Source organism: Arvicanthis niloticus, chromosome 2 (assembly GCF_011762505.2).
Source record: "Arvicanthis niloticus isolate mArvNil1 chromosome 2, mArvNil1.pat.X, whole genome shotgun sequence".
NCBI classification, from domain to species: Eukaryota; Metazoa; Chordata; class Mammalia; order Rodentia; family Muridae; genus Arvicanthis; species Arvicanthis niloticus.
The window spans coordinates 84132669-84154986 of NC_047659.1; the positions used below are offsets into that span (position 1 = coordinate 84132669).

Genomic DNA, 22318 nt, shown 5'->3' on the forward strand with positions numbered 1-22318 from the left:
TTTGTTATGCAAGATTATTCATACGTTCACATTTCATTGCTAATTTTTGTAAAGATTATGCTTTTTATATAAACCCGAGCCATCTCACCAGCCCGAAACATTCTTATTGTCGCTACTTGTTTCATTTAAACTGGAAGATCTGGGAAATGTGGATTTTTTTTCAGCCTTGGATTATTATGACAGAGGCATTCAGGAACTCCAACACAAAATGAGTTGTCCTTGACTGCTGATAATTATTAACTCAAGCAAGAAGATAATTATGTGTTATAAGCCATGCATGCCAAAAGTCAAGTGAAATTTGTCTGCTTTCTATTTTTTAGGAAATTGATAAGATGCCACTGTTTTTTTTTTTTTTTTTACTGGTTTTTCACCCTGCTTCTTAGCATTCATACTCAATCATCCCCAACCCCGACCCCCTGGCATTCTGAGAGATGATTAAGTAGAGGCTTGCTGCTAAGGCCTGACAACTTGGTGATTGTATAGTTGCACCCAAGCTCAGTATGTGACTCCAGGTGGCCACAGTAGCTTCTGGCTTGATTCCTTTTGTTTTTCCTCCTCTTGATGTTTTTGAGACAGGGTCTCTCTAAACAGCCCTGGCTGTCCTTGAACTTGCTCTGTAGATAAAGTTGGTCTCATGGAGAGCCTCTTGCCCCTGACTCCTGAGTCTTGGGAGTGTCTGATTCCTTTTTTTAGGATGAGAAAGTACTTATTTTTCCAAAGCATTTCTGAATTCTAGATTGTTGGAATTCTCTGTGTACCACATATATGTCCAGTGTCCATGGAGAAGGCATCAGATTCCTTGAAAGAAGTTACAAATGGTTTTATACTTCCATCTAGGAATTGAACCTGGGTTCTCTGGAAGAGTGGCTGGTGCTCTTAACTGCTGAGATATCAACCTCTTTAGCCCATAGGTTTCTGACTGCCTATTGTGACATTCGAAGTTTCCTGTGTTTATATGTGCTTTGCGTACTCTCATGGTCCTTCTCCTAGGAATTCTTTATGTATGTTAAACATTCAGAGTGTGTTCCTACTGCCTGAGGTGGTTACATGACAGTTGATATATCTGGAGTGTTGGTATATGGAGCCACATCAGAATATCCTTATGTAAGTGAAGTATGGGGAAACCACTTTAGCACAGGCTGTATCAGTTCAGGCTTGTCAAATTAAGACATTCTCAATGGAATGATCTTGGAAGGTATGCTGTTAATAGAACAATAGGAAATCCAGTCTGCGTGGGAGTGTGTGTGCTTGTCAGCCAAACACTATAGCTTCTAAATAAGAATTTGGGACTGTTGTAGCTTAAAGGCTGAGCATGGGATTGCCATGTACCTTGTCTTGCCTCCCTCCGGTTGCTATGAGCCACACTAGTTTACTGTGTATCATTTTGAAAAGCAGCATCAATGCAGTTAGGAAGTCTTTTTTTTTTTTTTTTTTGGTTTTTGGAGACAGGGTTTCTCTGTGTAGTCCTGGCTGTCCTGGAACTCACTCTGTAGACCAGGCTGGCCTTGAACTCAGAAATCCGCCTGCCTCTGCCTTCCAAGTGCTGGGATTAAAGGCCTGTGCCACCACTGCCCAGCTAGTTAGGAAGTCTTAATTTCCATTTTTATCCATATGCTTCTTTTCCCTATGATCTTCGAGATCATAGTGGAAAGGTAAGTTGAGTTTTGTTTTGAAAGCCAGAGAATAGACAGTTAGGAAGCATTATTGCATGGGTACTTCATGGCTAGAGAAGCTATTGTTCTGAATGAATTCTTTTGATAGCAGTCTTAGGCCTCTTGATTCACCCTGTTCTTCTGTTAAGTAGGCAGAAGAAATTGCTAGAGGGAAGATGTGCAAGTGTGTAAGTTTTTTTCTCTTAAGCACTGAATGCCTGTTTCTTCCTGCCTATGCTCCCTGAGATCTCTGAGGGGGTCAGGCTGCTCTTGTGTGAAGTCTGTGTTTTGAGCCATTGGCACCTCTTCCCTGGAGTGTTCATCTCATGCACAATCTCAGCCATTTTTTTGGGGGGGGGCCAAAATGTTCACTTTAGATTAGAGAACTGAAGCTTAGTTTAACCCAGGGCCTTGAAGGTATTTGTGGGAGCTAAGATGCTCAAAGAAAACTTTGTTTTTGGTAGCTGTACAGACTGCAGTTTCTAAATCATGGCAGCAGACACCCATTTGAATTTCAATGTTTTCCTTTGCACTGGGGTTTAGGGATTGAGTCCTGTATGGTTTTGTCCTCTGTGGTGATTTATAAAATGTTAAAAGCACACATATACACACATGCATGTAATCACATAGTTTTGTTTTATTTTCTGAAAGGGTTTTACTTTATAGCCCAGACTGGCCTGGAATTCACTATACAGTCTAGGCTGGATTTGAACTTGAAGTAATTCTTTTGCCTTTGCCTCTCAATTATTGATATTGCTGGAATAAATAATTTTTTTTCAGAGTTCCATTTTTCTCAGACCAATTAAGGACCAATTTTTCCAATGTACGTTTAACTTTTGCTTTTAAAATGTTCTTCCTTTGATTTTTAAAGGAGTGCACTGAGAGTCCTATGCTTATGTTAGATTTATCCTAGTCTAGTACAGGAGCATGTTCAGGGGAAGCTCAGGAAATACTGCCAGAACATGAGTGTTGGTTATTCACAACGGCCAGCCTTCATTATGCCTCTTTATAGTTTTAAATGGGAATAGTGAATTTTCAAATAGTCCTTTCTAATATGAACGTGGATGCGTTACAAAGAGAGGACTAAGTCGCACCAAGATCCCATCACTGGAAACATGAGATTGGAAGAGGATGGAGCATTCTCTGTTTGTAGGTTTTGTCAAAGACTTTCAAGTTTCAGTTTCTCAGACATGGATATAGAAATACGAGAAGACAAGTAAGCATGTCATGCTTTCAGAATGTCCCAAAGGAGAGAGTGTGCCAGTTGTGTTCCTTGTCGCTGAGCTAAGCTGAGAAACTTGAATGCTATGCATGGTGACCTAACAGAGAACAGGATGTGCATGTTAGAATGTGCTGTGATGTGCACTGTCTAAGGGAGGAGGTGAAGGGTTTGCTTCATTCTGTTTCATGTTCACATTTCTGAAAGTGTTGATCAGATGGGCTTTCAGTGAAGTTGAAGCTGTGTTGTTCAGGTTCTTTCTAAAAAGCGAAGTAGGTGAGGTTTCTGAATGTCAAGAGGGAAGAGATGGATACTATCCCCTTTATTCTCCTGAAAACCCGCATGAGCTCACATTTACTTTTTTCTGTACAGAGTATTATTAATCATGTCATAACCAGTTGATACTGTTGTGATCATGAACTTAGATATTGAACATATATTAATTATAATAATGGATTTCATTGGCGTTTTCACACATACATTTACATGTATTTTGATCATATTCACTATCACACTGCCCTTCCCTTTCACTGATTGCTTTTTCCAATTAGTCTTCCTCATACCTTTCCTTCCTTCCTTCCTTCCTTCCTTCCTTCCTTCCTTCCTTCTTTCCTTCCTTCCTCCGTGTGTGTGTGTGTGTGTGTGTGTGTGTGTGTCTGTGTCTGTGTCTGTCTGTGTGTGACCTAATGGGTTTAATTAGGGTTGCTAAGAGGAAAAAGGGTGAAGAGTTATTTATAGGAACATGGATACTTTATACTTTACAAGCTGCTGTTTCACTAAAGAAGATGTTTTTCCTTCATTCAACAGTCACTAACTTCCTCAAGGAAGAGTGGGGCCTCGTGAACCCCATCCCCGCTAGCTACCATTAACTACCTATAAACATTCAGGATGGATCTAACTTTTTGTTTGTTGTTTTGACACAAGGTCTAATATACACAGGGTGGCCTTGTACCTGACTAAGATCTAGCATGTTTTGATCCTCCAGCTTCTGGAGTGTCTGGAATTCCAAGTGTGTCTAGGTGGTGATGGAGATGATGCCCAGAACTAAGCTGCCTCTCTACCCACTAGGCTATACTCACCAGCACCTAAGTCTTCAGGATATGATAAGGCCTCTTAAGTACCTCCCCTGTCCATGATAAGGCACTGATGGGCCAATGATGAATCAAAATCAATGCAATGAGTTGCAATGACTTTGTAGATGCAACAGCCATGTCATTTCTGAAAGACAGTGTTCCACAACATTCTATCCCTTCCTCCATTACATTCTTTCTGCCCTCTTTTCTGTGATCTTCTCTGAACCTGAAGGGGGTGATATAAATATCTGATAAGGCTGAGCATTCAGCAGACACTTTTTCTCATTGCTTTGACCAGTTTAGGCATGTCTTTTCTGCATAAGAAATGGCTGTTAGGAGTTGGTTTTCTTCTCAAGAGATCCTGTAATATTGTTTCTTTTACCCCTGTCCATAGTAGATTATATCACAAGAGCCTTGCTCAGAAGTGGGAAGAGAGAGCACAGAAAGGAGAGTAACCCATGATTCCACTACCTAGGGCATTTCCTTCAAAGATTCAGTTGGCAATCTAAGACTGAAAAGATAAGTTTATTTAAAAAAATTCTCTCTTTTTCTTGGTACTTGTATTTGTTAGCAATGAAGATGGTTGTATATTTATGGCTATAACAGGTCAGTCTGGGCCTTAAAAACCTTAGTGGGTATACATTTATAAGGAGCTAATAATATATTTTTAGAATACCTTACAGAATAAAGGTGTACTGGCCACTGGAGCCTTTCTTTCCATGTCTGTTTATAGCTGCTCCACAGAAACATACAATCCCATTCAACATGACGGAGCAAGCGTTGTAATAACTGTACAGGTGTTGGTTGTCTGTCTGGAATAGTTTAAAATAAAATACTTACAGTAGAATCTCAAGAACATTTATTAAAATATCTCTTTTAGAAAATGGAGACAGTTGGTTACCTTGGAAGCTATGTGTTTGTGTGTTCATGTACATGTTAAGGTGCATATTAGTGTGCATGTACAATATGTGTGTATGCATGTGGAGTCCAGAGGACAGAGTGTGTTGTCACTTGGATGTGGTCTGTTTTATTTTGAGATGGGTCTCTTAGTGACCTGGAGATCACAAATTGAGCTAGGCTATCTATCCAATAAGCCCCAGGGATTGTCCTCTTTCAGAGGCCTCCTCAGTGACTTACAAGTGTGTGCCAGCTTAAAAAAAAAAAAAAAGTGTGGGTGTAGAAATTGAATTAAGTTTTTTGCAGCAAGCATTTTACTGATTGAACCATCTCGTCAGCCAGAGAAACTAGTTTTGAAAGAGGATTTGTTTCATAACAATTTTGACAACTCCTTAGTGAATGCAGTAGTCCTGGAGAAGGCTGCTGAGCAGAAATGAATAAACTGTCATAGAACCAATAGGTCAAATATAATAATCGAAATTTTTTTTTTCATAGGAGATCATATATCTGACTTTTTCTTTTGACAATATTTCATATAGCCCAGGGGCTTGGGCTTTACAACCAAGGGTAACCTTGAACTTCATATTCTGTTGTTTGTATATTCCTAGTGCTGGGGTTCCAGGTGGGGGGCACCATGCCTTGCTGATGGGCTACTGGCAGGTACTGGGGATTGAATGCAGGGTACTGTGTATAGGCAAACACTCACTCACTACTTAGCTTTGGCTGATCTGCTTTCCATGTACTGGAATTACCTATCCCCCTCTTTTAAAGTTAATTTAATCTATTATAATGTGCTACAATATTTAGTTACACTGAAGCTCAGGTTTACGTCCTCAGGCTCTGTCTTTCTTTCATAGTCAGGTAAGTTACAGAACCTTTAGGCTTGGAATCAGCTAAGAATAACACAATGATTAGCAAAATGATAAGGAAAGAACATTTGAAAGACTCCTGCTCATCAGAATTTCCAGTGAAAGGGTCCTACTTACCAGAATCTCCAGCCATTCTCTTGATTTCTCGCACTGCATTTTGAAACATTTTATGGCAAAATCTCTCTGCTTCATTTCTATGCTTGGTTTCCTGATTACACATGATACAATTTACTGAGAGTTTGTTAATTTTATTTACTTCTAGCATATTTAACCCAACACAAATTAGAGTTGTCTAAAATAAACTTGTAATCTATTTGAATCCTAGGTTTTGGTTGCTTGATCATTGCTGAGACAACAGAATAACCACGTGGCATTCTGTAAGTCTAGGCAATGCTGGTTTGCAGCCTGGATCCTCTTAGGATAGAAAATACTATTGATTTACATGACGCATATGAGGAATTGTGGATTAGTCTTTGGCAGTATCTGTTTGGACTATATAAACATATAAAATGTAGAGTGCCTTTGTGAATCCTCTAGATGGCAGAACAACTACAATGTACACACTTTAAGAACTGTCCAGAAAGAGCAGGGGAGAGACGGCAAAAGCAGGGACCTGTAGGCTGTAGCCTTTCTCTCTCAGAGAACTAGATTTGTATGCTTTCCACATCTATGTTTTTATCTAAGATCTTTCTTGAAGGAATGTAACTGCTAAAATATAGTATGACAACACTCAAAATCTTGAGCCGTGCACCAGACATGAAATTGCAGACTTGGCGAAGACCACATATCTAATCATTTTTTTTACTGCAGCTAACTCCAGCAGTAGTAGACTCCAGCATCCAGGGATGAGTTCTGAAGCCATACCAGCTTACGCTTGCCTTCAGTTCTATGATAGCACAGGCTTTTGCCACTGCTTTTACTTATACAGAAATCACTACTGTTGGCATAGACTTAACTCATGGGGAATCCTGAGGTTCTGGTGATGCTGTGACCCACAAACTCAGAAAGATTTGACTTAGGTACTTGTCTTAGGTAGGGTTTTCATTGCTGTAAAGAGACACCATGAACAAGGCAACTCTTATAAAGGACAACATTTAATTGGGGCTGGCTTACTGGTTCTAAAGTTCAGCCCATTATCATCAGGAAGTATGGCAGCCTTCAGGAAGGCATGTCGCTAGAGGAACTGAGAGTTCTACATCTTGTTCTGAAGGTAAACAGAAGACTAGCTTCCAGGCAGCTAGGAGGAGGGTCTCAAAGCCAACCCCTACAATAATACACTTCCTCCAATAAGGCCACTCCCACTCAAACAAGGGCACACACCCCTAATAGTGCCATTCCCTGGGCCAAGCATATTCAAACCACCACAGTACTTGAGCAGAGTTTAAGGATTAAAGCAAAAAAGAAAATAAATGTAAGATTTTGAGGGTGTCATTTTTCTCTGCTCTTACTATCTGATAGCCAATTTCATTGTCTCTTCAGTTTCTGTGTTTTTTCATTTCATTTCTTTTTATATGAGTGTTTTATGTGCATATGTGTCTGTGCACTGCATGCATACTTAGTGCCCTAGGAGGCCAAGAGAGGGAAGGAGCACCGTTTTTTTGTTTGAGACTGTTCTTGAGAATGTACCAGAATATACTTTCATATTCATTGAACATACCCACTGATCAACTCATTCTGAATATACTTGAAAGTAGACAATGTGATTGTTATTCTCATGGCCCTCACCCATGAGTAACGCAGAGTTTCATAGACAAGACAAACATACATTTTCAGTTATACTTGGCAAACTGCTATAGGAGAAGCAGTGTCAAAGTTCTAAGGAAGGTTTTAGGCACAAATGGCTTTTCTGTAGATACTACACCTAGAAGACTGTCCCTGTGACAGTCTGTAAGAGATGAGAGATTCTTAGAGTGCCGTGATAAGTGCCTAAGCTTGATAGAGTGTCTGAGACTTTAACCGTGCTCCAGCCAGCTTCTTTGGATTAGTATTCCAGAGAGTCCAAGGGTTTCACTGGAGTAACTGAACTGAACATTGTCTTTTGCTTTGCTGTTTAGAGAGCTCAGAATTTGATGCTACGTTTCTACAGCAGTAAATAGGAAGGCCTTTGTGCTCTGACGACAGCACCAGCATGACACTGCATGACAACTATCAAAGCGTTTTCCGATTGATCTGCATTTTTTGAATTATTTGACTTCTATTTCGTGTTATGTGAAACATACGGGATGTCAGGATTGTCCAACAACTGTTCAATAATACGGTGTAACTAATCAGTACATAGGAGCAGTTACATGCTTTTACAGGCTTCTCACATTCTGACATCTCAAGCAAAAGGTGAGATAAAAAAGCATAAATAATGAGCTTGCCTTGTAATCACGTGTGGAGATATTACTGCTTTGTATTGAGTACTTGTTTATGATCTGAACTAGGAAGCTGCCACAGACAACTAGGATTTGAGCTGGGGCAATTGCTATTAGTCTACAGGGAAACTACATCTATGTTTGTGGAAGAATTTTCTGGTCTGCATTGTCCTTGGAAGCTATAGTTACAAAGAAAGTCGAGAAAAAGAGGGAGGATTGTCCATATGTGTACATGTCTTTGTAAGCTCTTGTCTTTATTTCCTTTGTTGAGCTCTGACTTATAATTCCAGAGTTATTTTTTGTTTCTCTGTGAATTCATGTTGAAGGACCCTATGGAACAAGTATTTACTAATGAAGGGGATTCTTTCTTGATGAGTTCTTGTTTTCTTAGAAGAGTGTTAACTAGATCCCTTCTTGCTCACGTGCTACCACGGTACTAATTACCCTGGGCATGCATCACTTCAGAATATATACTTGGGATTCTCACATTGAGAGGCTTTCCCATTTGGAGTATACAGAGAGCTTTTCTCAAGGTTTGGGGCAGCATTGACATCCCCAGTTGTACTGGGGTAGTTTCGCTCTGAGTCTTCTGACTCCTGCTCTACTAAGGTCTGTTGCTTAATGGAAGTGTCTTCTTTTTCATCTTTTCCTCATCTGTGAAATCAGGTAACATGATGTCTACACCTCTGTGATGTTTCAGATTATGAGTGAGGTAAACTGTGAACTGGTCCTTTAAACCTTCGTAGTTGATGCTGCAAAGTGACAGGTGCTGGGAAAGGATTTTTCCCCCCTAAATAAGCTCCTGTCATGGATCTCTCTGGTGTCTCAGTGGTCTGACTTGAGATGAATGCGCTTGCATCTCTTCTGCATCTTGCTCCCCAGAAAGGGTATAATCATGTGTGATATCAGCCAATTCCCCAGTCACAGTCTGTGATGTCACAAACCAAAGATCATTTTCTCTCAGCAGGGATAAGATGGAGAGGAGGAGACTGTTCATGATGATTACATCCTTATTCACATTCAGTCACTTCCTAAAGAAAATGAACCACAAGGCCCAGTCCTGCTGAAATCCTATTGAATACCCACTGACTTAAGCAGGGTATAGCATCCACCTTTATACTATGTTGAAAAACTCTTTCAAAAAATTAAAAATTTGAAAGTTATACAAATGTACATAGCAGATACCTACTTAAAATAAGCTTTTTTGATATAATAAATGCTAATACATTAACATGGATTTTACATATATTCTAATTAACATACAAATATAACAATAACATTTGTTTCTTGTCATTTTAGGTAAAATGACCTTATTGTAAAGACAGGTATGATATCAGAGACACTCAGTGGTAAAGCTTTACTTTAACTCATGTACCTATTTTTCTTGTAGTTTAAATATGGATGTTTATAGTGTTTGGATGATGTAAATGGTCAGAATATAAGATATATGATATTGGATATCACTAGTAAGGATATGATAGCCCCCATATCATATTGAATCACAGAAACAATTATCAGTCATTGACTATTCTCCAAGATTCAAAATTTCATTAATTATCCTCACTTTGAAATCCCTTACATGGGGTTGACAAAATGGTTCAGGGTGCAAAAGCATTCACCATGTAGCCTGGAAACCCTAGTTCAATCCCACACACATAAAGATAGAAGGAGATGGCCGACTACTTTCTCTCTCTCTCTCTCTCTCTCTCTCTCTCTCTCTCTCTTTCTCTCTGTCTCTGTCTCCCTTACACACACACACACACACACACACGCACACACACAATTTGAAAAACTAAACTTGTTGGGCATGGTAGAACATTCCCAGAGAAAGGCAGATCTTAGAGTTCGAGGCCAGCCTGGTCTACAGACCAAGATTCAGGATAGTCAGGGCTACACAGAGGAACACTGTCTCAAAAAACCAAATAAGTAAATAAATAGTAAAACGAAATAATAAAAAAGCTTATCTATTAATACCTATGAGATGCTAAAGATCATAGTGTTTTCAGCTTTTTAGTACATTAGTAATTGTAGATTGTTCTGCATCACTACAGTTTTGGGGAAGCTGTTCCCAAGGCTGACATAGCTTTCTGAATGGATTATTATAAGTAGGAGAGAAAGTGCAGGTTCATTGGGACTGATCCTGTCAGGGATTGACTTGGAAGCTTGTGTTTGGTATTTGTCTGCCCACCCATGGTCACTGGAGGATAAGCTATGGAAGGAAGCACAGTCCCCAAGAAGTGGGATGTGAATCTTCCTCAGAACAGTGAGTAAATAAAATCTCAGGAACATTATTTACATCCCCTTCCATGCCAATTATTAGAAGCAAAACAAGCACAATGTTATATATCTCCTTTTCCTTGAGTTGTTTAAATTGTTTAATTATGATTACTTTTATTGAATTATTATATTGAATATTATTTGGCATTTTTCTCTTAATACGCATTTTTTTTTTAAAGCATGCCAAAGCTTTTTTTTAGCTGAAAAGCTAGGTAGAAACATATGAAAAGAACCTTTAAGGAGTCAGGTAAGTCTCATATATTAGGGGGAAAAGGCAAAAAGCCAGCACTTTAGTTCAGCTGTTACATAAATAAGACTTTGGAACTTATAGTCTTTCTTTCCCCTCCTGGAACACCCTAGTGTAGCTGTGAGTCAAGTCACTACCTATATTGAAATGAGTGCTTTCCTCTGCTACTGGAAAGAGACAAGTGAGAGTGCAGAGTGGCCTCAGAGGCCAGGTACATGGGCCAGCTAAGGTTATCTGTGTAGTGTCTTGAAAAGAGTAAAGGAGGAGGGGTGTATCTCACTTTCTGAATTAAAAACCAAAACCAGAAATCATTCAATGCAATGGAAACAGTTTTCCTTCTTCCTGTCACTTTGTGCTGGGGATGGAGCTCACGCCCTGCATAAGTCAGGAGAATGGTCTGTCTGCTAAGGAGCTGTCTCCTCAGTGCTCACATTTGTGTTTAGAATAATCACTTTGGATAGTTGTTCTTGGATTAGCCAATTTCCTTAGTTAGGTGTGGTGTGCTTTTGTTGTTTTTCTTACATCCACCCTTCCAAGCTAATAGAAATATGACTTTGTTTTAGAGCTTTCGATAAAAATTTTGAACCTAACTTCTCAGTTGAACTTTTGACAGTGACTTCATTCTAGTAAAGTTGTAGGGAGGGTATTAAAATGTCATCAGGTGAAGGAGGACTGACAGTTCCTCCTGTCTGGGTTTTACACAGAGAGTCTCTTTAGAAACCCCATGGAGTGAGTGCCAGGGAGTTTCTACAAGACACTCACCCTTTAAACTTCTCTGCATTTTGAAGTTTGGACCATCAGTCTTGGGTGAAAACTTTTGAGGTTTTAGTGAGCCAGACTTCATTTTGTTCTGTTCTTAAATGTTCCATTTGCTCTGCTACAGAAACACCCCTGTTATCTTTGAGGTAAATTCACCCCACCCTGGCAGTATTCACTAGAAGTGTTTCCTTCAGTGTGGATGAGAATGACATCACAGTTTAGGGTTTTTGTTTGGCTAAGAATTAAAGTCAGTCATTGAGCCTTTTAAAAACATTGACAGAAATGTTGCTAACCATGCTGGTGAATTCTTTCTTTCCCCCAGTTCTGGCAAGCTTGGTAAAGACCTCTGTGGGTGGGAGGCTCTTAGGCAGCATTCTGGACTCTTCTTGTGCAGATTGCTTTCAAATTACTAAATAAAATTATAATTCTAAAACAATAAAGATAAATTCAGTGAAAAATAAATGGGATTTGCAAGCCATGTTATTGCAGAGCTGTCTAACATGTAGCCTAAGTAGAAACAGGTGTTTACCTCAGAAAGTTTAAATCTGCATAAAGCTTATGGGAGAACCACATGAAATTCAAATCTTCTGGCTCCCTCACTGAGATAGCAGATACCGTCTCAGTAGCAATGCTATGAGTGAATGTTATAAAAGTGAATCTTACCTGGCAGGAGTTGGGTGAAGCTCAGAGAGGAAGGATAAGCTCTCATACTGGAAATGCCTCGTCGACTTTGCTGTGATGATCTCTTTCACCCGTGTGTCTTATTTCTTGCAGCATCTCTGAGGCCCGGTAATCCCATGGCATTAGTTAGCACAGGTAGCAGCAAGGTGAAGACTCCATTGGACAGGATCATGGAAATCCAAGGGTGAATTTTGCCTTTATCAGATAACAGCCATTGATCTGACCACAGTGCTCAGAACTTATTAAAAATTCATTGACTATCTCAGCAGTGAGAAATCATGATTGCTCTTGCAGATGTTTCAGCCTCTGGAAAAGTTGCTCACCTGTAATTTAGAGTCTCCAGTGTCTCCAGACCACGCTGCTCTAACATTGTTGTGTGTTCCAGAAGCATGGGTATTCTTTAGCACCTTCTGCTTCCCTTGGCTTTTCTCTTAACAACTTTCAGTCCTTCAGCCTCCTGTCTGCAGAGGTTAACAATTTTCTTTCTTTCCCGAGTGCTTCTGTTAATACATCGCTCTAGTGCACTGGTTTCTGAGTGATGAGGGAAAAATCCAAAAGGAAGAACAGCTTTACCACATCTCAGACACTGAACATGAATGAAGCGCTGATCGGATCCTTTCAAACCAGACAGCCAAGTGGTGGGATGCCGCTTTCATACATAATGAGCCCATTAATTACTCCTCCCCATGGACAGCAGTGCGCTCTGGCAGGAAGAGAGGAAAGAGCAGAGGGGCGTATGCTGCTCACTAGGTGCTCTCCGAGCAGCTCGCCACTGAGGAGGGAATCAGGAGAGGCTGCAGCTCTGGAGTGTGATCAGGTAGACTAGGCAAGAGTTATTTTGACAGACAGTTAAATGACGTATTTTCGAAGGGGGGGAAAAGAGCTTAGCAAAAGGTAGCTGGAATGAGGCTCTTGAATGCCGTCTGAATGTGCATCTCTCCTGCTCGTCCCTTTGGCTAGAAAGATTTCCCACCTCTGCTATGTAGTGTTTGCAGGGTTTTGTCCAGCTGTGTTATCATCATGTAGTTTTTCTCCAGTAAAAGAGAATTTTTTAAAGGTCTTGGATGAAAAGCATATACTGTGAGTTTAAAAAGCAATGACAGGGAAAGACTTTCCTTTCCTTAATTGATGCACGTGTTTTTATATATCTTTTGGACGTATTTTGTTGCTTTGGAATAAAGCATTACATATCACTTGACATAAAATGTAATGAGTGATCTTCAACCTTTTTTTTTTAAACTACATGAAATTCTGATCACCTGTAAATGAAGTATAGATCTAAAAATAATCAGTTTCATAATTTTTGTTTTTTAGTTGTTAAATCTGGCAGGGACCTTTCACCTACTTCTCGGTGGAGCCTTTTAGGACTATGACTAGGTGGAAGGATATTTTAAAATGTTTTAATAATTGAAAACTTCAAACTTGGACAAAGGTGAAGGTGAATACATGGGATCCTATAGACCATTTTTCTGATTTAATAACTGCCAATATTTTTCTCTTTATTGAAATATTTTAAAGAAAATTTCATTTTTTCTTTCTATACATAGTTTAAAATCACACAAACCCTTTTCAGATGAACATATTACAAATTCTCTGCGGTCATCCATTGGCCAGTCTACTTGATATTTCTTGTTTCTCAGAAGCTCTCATTTTACATAGGGTTTTTCAAGTGAGTATTCAAAGCATTAGAAACTTAAAACCCGACCATGATAACTACATATGAGGAAGAAGGAATTTTAATTTCATAGTTATCTTCTATGTAAATTTGTAGTATGAATATGCATGAGAACATATATCTCATATTTTCTTGAACCCTTCCTACTTAACACTGATGCCATAGTACTAAAACGAGTTGTAATATTGGGACATGGAGAGATGGCTCAGTAGTTAAGAGTACATTTTACTCTTACAGAGGACCTGAGCACCCATGTTGGGCAGCTTACAACCACCTGTGACTCCAGTTGTGCAGGATCTGACACCTTCTGGTCACCATGTGCACCCACACTCATGTACACATACCCACACAAGAATGCATAAACATAATTTAAAAATAAACCTTTAAAAAACTGGCTGATAGATTGATTCATTGTTTTCTGTGGATTTTCTTTGCTTTCTTTAATAAGAAAACACCACTTTGCTTGTTTTCTTATTAAACACATAACATACTTCTATAATATTCCAAAGTTTTGCTATTGGTATGGAGACAGAGTTCTGTGAGATAAAGACCTAACCAGTGAGGCTGTGGTGCTTATGAGAACCTGTGACTAAGATATCACACCATTCTCTCATGTCTAGTGCTTGTCCCTGTAAATTTTAGTTCTTACACTTGGAAGCACTAAAGAGCGTTTGGTTGTCTGCTTAACTTCTCCAGGAATGTAAGACCGTGAAGTCTAAGAAAGCTTTGTGCTGCATCTCCTTTGTTGAAGTTTATTCTTATTCACATTTTCTTCTCTCATTTCACTTCATCTCTCTAAGTGGCTGTGTGGATGAGAAATGAGACGGTGAAATATGGGGAACCATTTAAAAGAACATGGATGGAAATTGTTTTCCTGTGCCTACCTGGGCTTAAAGCCAGCACAGAGGGCTTCCAGTTATGGAATGCCCCTCTTCAAGGTGCTCATAAATCACAGGTAACATACTGCCAAGGGGTTTGCTCTGTTGTTATGGTGTGAATGCTTAGTAACTGTGTAACAGTTTTACATGTTCTCAATTTTGCCTTGTCTCTCAAGTCCTGTTAAATAAGTGTTGTATGTGTTATGCACTTAAGTATGTTATATACACTTACACATGTGCCAGCCACTTAAAGAAGGCCCAGGAAGTAGTGCTATGGCCATTAAATATAGATAAGTTAAAACAGAAGGATGTGCCAAAATGCTGCTTTCCTCTTTCTAAGAGGTCTGTAATTATCCTTATCATTTATAACATACAGCCAGTGTCAGGAAGGCGTTGGTCCTCTTGGGGAAGTTTGTGCAATCAATTGGAAAGGAGAGGCTGCGTAGGGAGCAGTAATACGAGGCTGCATGATTTAGGTCTAAGTTCCTACTCTGTTTCAAGTCATGACCTCCCAGTAGCCTGGCTATAAACTGAATTAGAAGAAAAACATTCATTTGGTGGCATAGACAGTTCCAACCCCAAAGAAGCTGCCTCCTTTTTACTCTGGGACCCTTGTCCATGGTCTAGGGTACCACTTACACTTAGGGTGGGTCTTCCTTCCCCAATTAACCTAGTTTAGATGATTCCTTATGTACACACTCAGAGATTTGAATACATGGTGATTCTATTGTCAAGTTGACTATCAAAGCATTCCTGGTATTGATCTTGTTTATAGAAAACTACATTTACTTTCTCCACTGTGTGTAGTTCTCTTCCCAACTTGGAAGATGATGGGGTCTGGTATGATCAAGATAGTGGCTCCAAGAGTCCCCATCTGGCTCCTTCTATCCCCTACTGGGAAAGAAGAGTGTTTCTGATGCACCGTGCTCCCAGTGTCATTTTCAACAGCAGCTTTTCTCCACATGACCTATCAAACAAGGCATGAAATTTCTCTGAGATTCCAGATGACTTGCAGGTGATTTTGAGAGTTGGTGGTCTTTGAGAAGATGATATGAATTTAAGGAGAAAGGGTGGTTTCTTTCTCTCTTTTATGCTTTGAATTTATAGAAGAATGCTAGTTGTTTTGTTTTGTGGTTTTTTTTTTTTTTTTTTTTTTTTTTCAAGAAGGGTTTCTCTGTGTAGCTCTGGCTATATTAGAACTCGTTCTATAGACCAGGCTGGTCTCTGTCTCCTGAGCTCTGGGATTAAAGGAGTGCACCACAATTGTCTAGCATTTTTTTTTTTAAACTTTCTAAAATTGTATATTCTGTTTCTTCATGGTCTGTCAAATAATAGTGTGTTTTAAAATGCTACACGTAGATCTTTTTCTCTTTTCTTTCGTATAAATATATGTTTATGAAGTGTGCACACCTGTTGTATATTTGTGTTTGTCTGTGTGATACACATTTGTGTATAGGTGCACATGAATTTGTTTGTGCATATGGAGGCTTAGAGTTGCTACCAGGTGTTTTCCTAGATTGTTCCCCAGTTTTCATGGAGGCAGGACCTCTCAGTTGAACCCAGAGCTCACCAATATTGCTAGTTTAGCTAGCCAGATTACTCTGGGAATGCCTTATTTAAAGTTCAGGATTTATAGGTAGCTGCTATACCCACATAATGTAGGTTCTGGGAATCCAAACTCTGGTCTTCTCACTTGCTTGGCGGGAACTTTAAGTATGGAGCTAGGCATTCATCTTTCAATAAAAGATTTAAAATTTAATTAGGCATTCATCTTTCATTTAAAATTTAAAAAGTTTACAAATTACAATACAGTTGCCCATTAGGAAGCAATTGCTTTCCTCCCATGGATATATCTGAATGAACAAAGAGTGTTTCTATCTTCAAATACAGATTTCAGAAACACTTGTAGACTTCCTGAGGTATTCTTGTCAGTGCATTTTAACTCCACTGCTCTAGACATTGACCTTTTCCCTTCAGTGAACTGCAGATAACCACTAGAGGTCTCCAGACCACACTTCAGGAAGCTCTGATTTTACAGGCTAGTAGACAGAATGGATACATTCCAGGAGACATTGGTTACTAAGATTGATCATTAAAGATTTATGAAGTATTCATTACGTTCCAGAACTGATCGTAGCTTAAAAAAGCGAGGTCTCTACCCTGGTAAGGACGTGTTCATAGTACCGTGTGTGACCCCAACTGTAGTAGGATGCAAAGTGTTACATCCTGATTGCCATGTCCTTGAGATTTGCAGCCCCTAGAATATTCTCTAGCTCCTCATTCACAGTGAGGTAATTCCTAGCCGCCTGCCATGACACCCTGCCCCTTTATCAAAAGGAACCATTCTCTGTGCTGGGCTGTTTAGATGGGCTCTGGCTTTTGTTTTTCTTGGCAGTTTTATGTATCTAATCTTTAGGGAATCTCTTCACACACACACACACACACACACACACACACACACACACACACACACTGTGAGTAGGCCTCATAGAAGCTTGCTGCTTTATTCTAGAGAATGTTTTGTTTGTTAGGGTCTTTGTCCCACTTGAACCTCTGGTTTCATAGAATCTTTGAAGTAGAATAGTGTCTCAAGATAGCACACTTTTCAGAGTACTCTGCATAAAATATTCTACCTGAAAAGCACTGAGTACAATGACTGTCATATCAGGGCAAGTGCTTACTAGATACCAGCCATTGTCATTATTGCAGTGGAACACAAGATACTGTCACTTTTGGAAAGCACTGCAGAGAAGATTTAGTTTTTCCTCCTGTTTCACACAGTAAATGCTGGAGCCCTATCCTTTCCCATGTGGTCTAACCTGTTCTTTTCAGTGCTACATGCTTCATTAGGAAGGCACACACTTGGCGCAGTCAGTCAATGTAATCATCACACTGTTTCCTAAGAATTATATAGATAGATATTTTGAACTAAGTTGTAATTGGTGGTTTCAAAACAATTTTAAGGATGACTATAAAAGAAAATCAGTCAAGAGTTTTATAATAGTTAAGAGTTTAAGTATATTTAAGCCAAGAGTTTTATAATATAATCTCATTTATATAAATGAAATGATATAGAAAGCCTGACAATTGGTTAGTCTTTTATAACAGAAGTTCTGTAGACAATCCTAAAAGTTATTGATTAGTCACTTTCTAGATGATGAATGGATCTATTTCTAAACATAGAATTACTGTACATATACCAAATGGGCTACTATTTAGCTATTAAAAAGAATGAAATTCTATTATTTGTGGCAATATGGCTGGAACTAGAGATTATTATGTAAAATGAAATAAGCCACACACAGGCAAGTATTATGTGACTTCACATATGAGGACTCTAGAAGAAGCTGAGAGTAGAATGGTAGTTACCACAGGCTGGGGATAGCAGGGTGTCGGGAATGGTGGGCACTGACAGTTCTGTAGGAGCAATTAGGTCTGCTGTGCTATTGTGTGGTAACATAACTATTGGCTAATAGTTCTGCACAGTTCAGCAGACCATAAGAGGAGGCTCGGAGAGTTTTCATCATTAAAAAAATGCTTGAAGAACTCAACATGTTTAATATGATTCAGACATTATGTAAAACATACATGTGTAAAACATGTGACACATGGAACTGATTCCTATAGGTGCGGAGCTCAGAGCTACATTGGTGAGCCTTCATGAGTTGGGACACTTTTCATTTAATAAGTTTTGTGAATTATTTGAAGGTAAATGAGAGGGACTAACCCCGAGATTAGGTAGTATTACATAAAGCCACTAGGGATACTTGGGTAGAAGTGAGAAATAGAAACAACCATAATTATGAGGATATACAGGAAGAAGTGTGTGTTTGGGTATACAGCAGGGCTTCAAACTGGGGACTCGGTGACTTAATGTTTTTAAAGGGCCTCTCTGAGCCTTAAGGTAAATTAAGAAATCAGCAGACTTCTTGGTTCTCTGACTCTTATAGTCTTTCCCCTCCTGAGCTTTAGGTGTAGGAGTTGTGTTGCAAATGCATCCACTGGGCATCCAAAGATTAGTTGATCTCTGCATTTTGAGCAGCGTTTTGTGTGTGTGTGTGTGTGTGTGTGTGTGTGTGTGTGTGTGTGTGTGTTCCTGTAATGGACTCTGCTGCAAAGAAGAGCTTTTTTGACCTAAGGTGTGAGCTACACTTCCCTGTGGTATAAGGGCAAGTTTTAAAATGCTATTAGGAGTATGCAGGCTGCAGTAGATTCTCTAAACTCCACCAGAACCTCACCACCCTGGGTAGCTGGCCCTAGTTAGACGATTAGAGAGTTGTTGGTTCCCACTGCTATCGAGCCTCTGGGGTATCTTGTTATGTTGGTCATTGTTGTGGTTTATAGATGTCCCAGCTGTGTAGGGCCATTGATTGGTTCCCTTTCTTGGCAGATTCTGTCTCCTAGAAATGACAGGGAAGTTACACCAATGATATTCAACAATATGGCTTCCTAAGTAAGACCGAAACAGTGACAACACCAATAGCCATGTTTCATGAGGAAGGGGCTTCTCTTGGGAGCCTCTTCATGTTCTGAGATTTATGCGCAAACATCTTTTAGTATTTCTAATGGCAGCCTGCAACAAAATCTCTCTCTGACATAAACATCCGATCCCTCTTCTCAGCCCAAGTAGTGCAGTTGCCATAACAACCTGATGAGGGTGGCGTGTTTGCTGCAGTGGTAAGGTTGTGTCCGTTGCAATTTTCAGGGTTTTAAAATTCAGCATGACATTCACAGATGTGACAAAAAATTCCATCTGTTCACTGATTTGATTTTCATTCAGTTAAATGTCCTAAACCCCCATGTTGAAAAGAGTCCATGAGTTTAGTGTCTAGCATTGTGCTTTTGTAGATATATATTGTGAATACATGTTTGTTTTCATTAGTAAATGATATAATTCACAGAAAATATAACGTAGAAATTATAAAGGCCGAAGCTGATTTTCAGTGGTTTCTTATTTGGTAAAAGCAATTTATATTTTTTGTTGTTCACATTCAAAATAATGGGTTTCATTGTGACATTCATACAAATGTTTCATTTATCTTGGTGTCTTATCCATCTCCCTCCTCTGAGGCCTTCCTGATTCCCTCTGTCCACCTCCTGGTGGCCTCCTACCTCTCCCCTTCTGCTTTCTTGTCATATGTGTTCCACTATTCTCTCTTGTCTTTTTCCCTTCCCTTGAGATATAATCCTCCCAATTCAGGATTCTCTCCACACACACACCCCAGACACACACACACACACACACACACACACACACACACACACAACTTTATGTCTACAGTCTATATATAAAAGAAAACATGCAGTATTTGCCTGTTTTGAGTTTGGATTATTTTGCTTAACAATAATCTCTAGCTCCATCCATTTTTTTTCCTGTAAATATATTGGTATCATTTTTCTTTATGGGCTGAATAAAATCCTATTCTGTACTTATACTACACTTTGGCCAGTCACCTTTTGGGCTTCATCTCAATTGGTCCATTTCCTGATTGTTGTGGACAGTGCAGCAAAAACCACAGTTGAGAGAATATCTGTGTGAAATGCTGACATGGATCCTTAGGGTACCAGGAGTGTGGCAGATGAGCTCTGTGGGTCTACTTTTAGGAGCATCCACACTGACTTCTGTGGTGACTGGGCCTGTACATGTTCTACCCCCTGTGTACAAGGATTCTTCATCTCTTTTGTTTTTAATTTATGTATGCAAGTATACTGTCGCTGTCTTCAGACACACCAGAAGATGGCGTTGGTGGTTGTGAGCCACCATATGGTTGCTGGGAGTTGAACTCAGCACCTTTGGGTGAGCAACCAGTGCTCTTAACCACTGAGCCTAGTCTGGTTCTCTAGTCTGGTTCTTCATTTGTTCTGGTTAGTTTTTTATCAACTGGACACACACTAGAGTCACCTGGGAAGAGGGAGCCTCAGCTGAAGAATTGCTTCCATCAGATTGGCCTGTGGGGGCATTTTCTTAATGATTGATGTGAGAGCATCCAGCCCACTATGGCTTGTGCCACCCGTGGGCAGGTGGTCCTAGGTTGTACAAGAAAAGGCTGAGCAAGCCATAGAGAGCCAGTCAGTAAACAGTATTCCTTCATGGTCTCTGCTTGAGTTCCTGCCCTGACTTCCCTCAGTAATGGATCCTGCAATGGAAGTGTAAGAGAAATAAATCCTTTCCCTCCAAGATAGTTTGGCCAGTGTTTTATCACAGCAGCAGGAAAGCAAAGTGTAGGATACCCCCATATTTGTTGTCATTTGATTTCTTTTTATGCATGTGTGTGCAGAGTAAGCCTAATACAAATCTACTTTCATTTATTTACAGATCCACCCAGTTTTCCTAGCACCATTTGTTAGAGGCTGTCATGTCTCTTCAGTGTTTGTTATTGCCGATTAGCTGGTACCACCACCTAACTTTCCACAAAGGTGTCAAAAACTTGTATTTTATTTCTGACAAAACCCCCTTTTCTGAGCAGCTCTTTCCTTTTAACATGAGGAAATCAAATCAAGGCTCTGGAGACAGGGTGGTCTAAGAGCAGCTCACCTGGTAGGAATGTCTGATCCTCAGACAGCAAAGCAAGCAATACTGGAACGCAGCAGCATCTGCTTGCCATCACTTGGATCTCTAGTTCCATCTCACGATGGGATGGCATGCCTTGTTAGGGTTTGCATTTCTTTATTCATTTGCTGAGTATATATGATGCGGTCTGGAGACATACACAGTGTGATAGAAATTTCTTTATGTATGTCCAGACTCCACTGAAGTTCACTTCTCCAGGGCAGTTTCTGTGTTGAATCCATGTGTTTAGTGTTTGCATAGCAAAGCCAGACCCTCTGCTTCTAGCTTGCAATCCTCCTTGCTGGCTCCTCAACCTTCTGTGCTGCTTTTTTCTAGTCCTTGACCTACTGGCCTGTAACTTGTTTAGTTTAACTGAGGAGCAGCACAGAAAAGGGGAAAGGAATGTCTCCCAGGCAGGGGGAGAAACAATGGTGACTTGCCTTAGTGCTTTGAGGGCTGTGGCTGTGGGTGGTCAGAAAGGCTCTTAAGAGAGGCAGCAGTGGGTCTGAAGATAGATTTGTATTGGACTTCCTACTGGAATCTGGAACTTCCTTGAGATATGCATGAAAGAAAGCAGTGTAGATAGCAATGCAGTTCACATAGCTTTGCATTCTGACTCAGGCAAATGGGAGGCAACAGAGCCAGGCGTCTGGGTATGCTGGTGGGAACTCAGGGAGCAGGTGATGTTTCTGCTGCATTTTAAATAGCAGACAGGACTGTACCTGCTGTATATGGGAAGCTGTATATGGAGGATGCCTGGCTTTAGATGAGATGGAGTGTAAGTGAAAGGTTGTTCATGAGAACAACTTCACCATATTAGGTAAGTCCTGACTCTGCTGCTGCCAGTGCAGCATCAGGTCTGAAGGAATTAGGCATCCTGGGAGGATGAGCCTGTGGCATGGGTGAGCTTCACCCAGTTTAGTGATTCCCTATACTTCTGAGTTGTATTCTAGCCCATGACCACAGCATAGCTTGTCTGTATCTAGTAGTTCTCTTACTGAGGGACATTTGTTTTAGGTTCAGGTTTGAGATGTTATAAAATACTCAGAGCCTTGATATGCAAGTCCTTATGTGAAAGAGCTTCACTTCTCTTGAGTAAAATACCCAGGAATAGAATTGCTGCGTCAGTGGGGGGATTTATCCTCAATTTTATAATAAACCCCAAATAATTTCCCACAGTGGTA

At 39.9% G+C, this 22318-nt stretch overlaps 2 protein-coding genes across 2 annotated transcripts in view; one reads left to right on the plus strand and one right to left on the minus strand.

Moving 5' to 3' along the window:
- Chrm5 (cholinergic receptor muscarinic 5) overlaps positions 1-12750 on the minus strand; it is a 50330-nt gene extending 37580 nt beyond the window's left edge. The window contains exon 1 of the mRNA XM_034496118.2: positions 12014-12750. The gene's annotated coding sequence lies outside the window, so the exon portion shown is untranslated. The remainder of the gene's footprint in view (positions 1-12013) is intronic.
- The window catches only part of Aven (apoptosis and caspase activation inhibitor), a 146604-nt gene that overhangs the window by 24655 nt on the left and 99631 nt on the right, over positions 1-22318 (plus strand). The gene's annotated exons all lie outside the window — the stretch shown is intronic.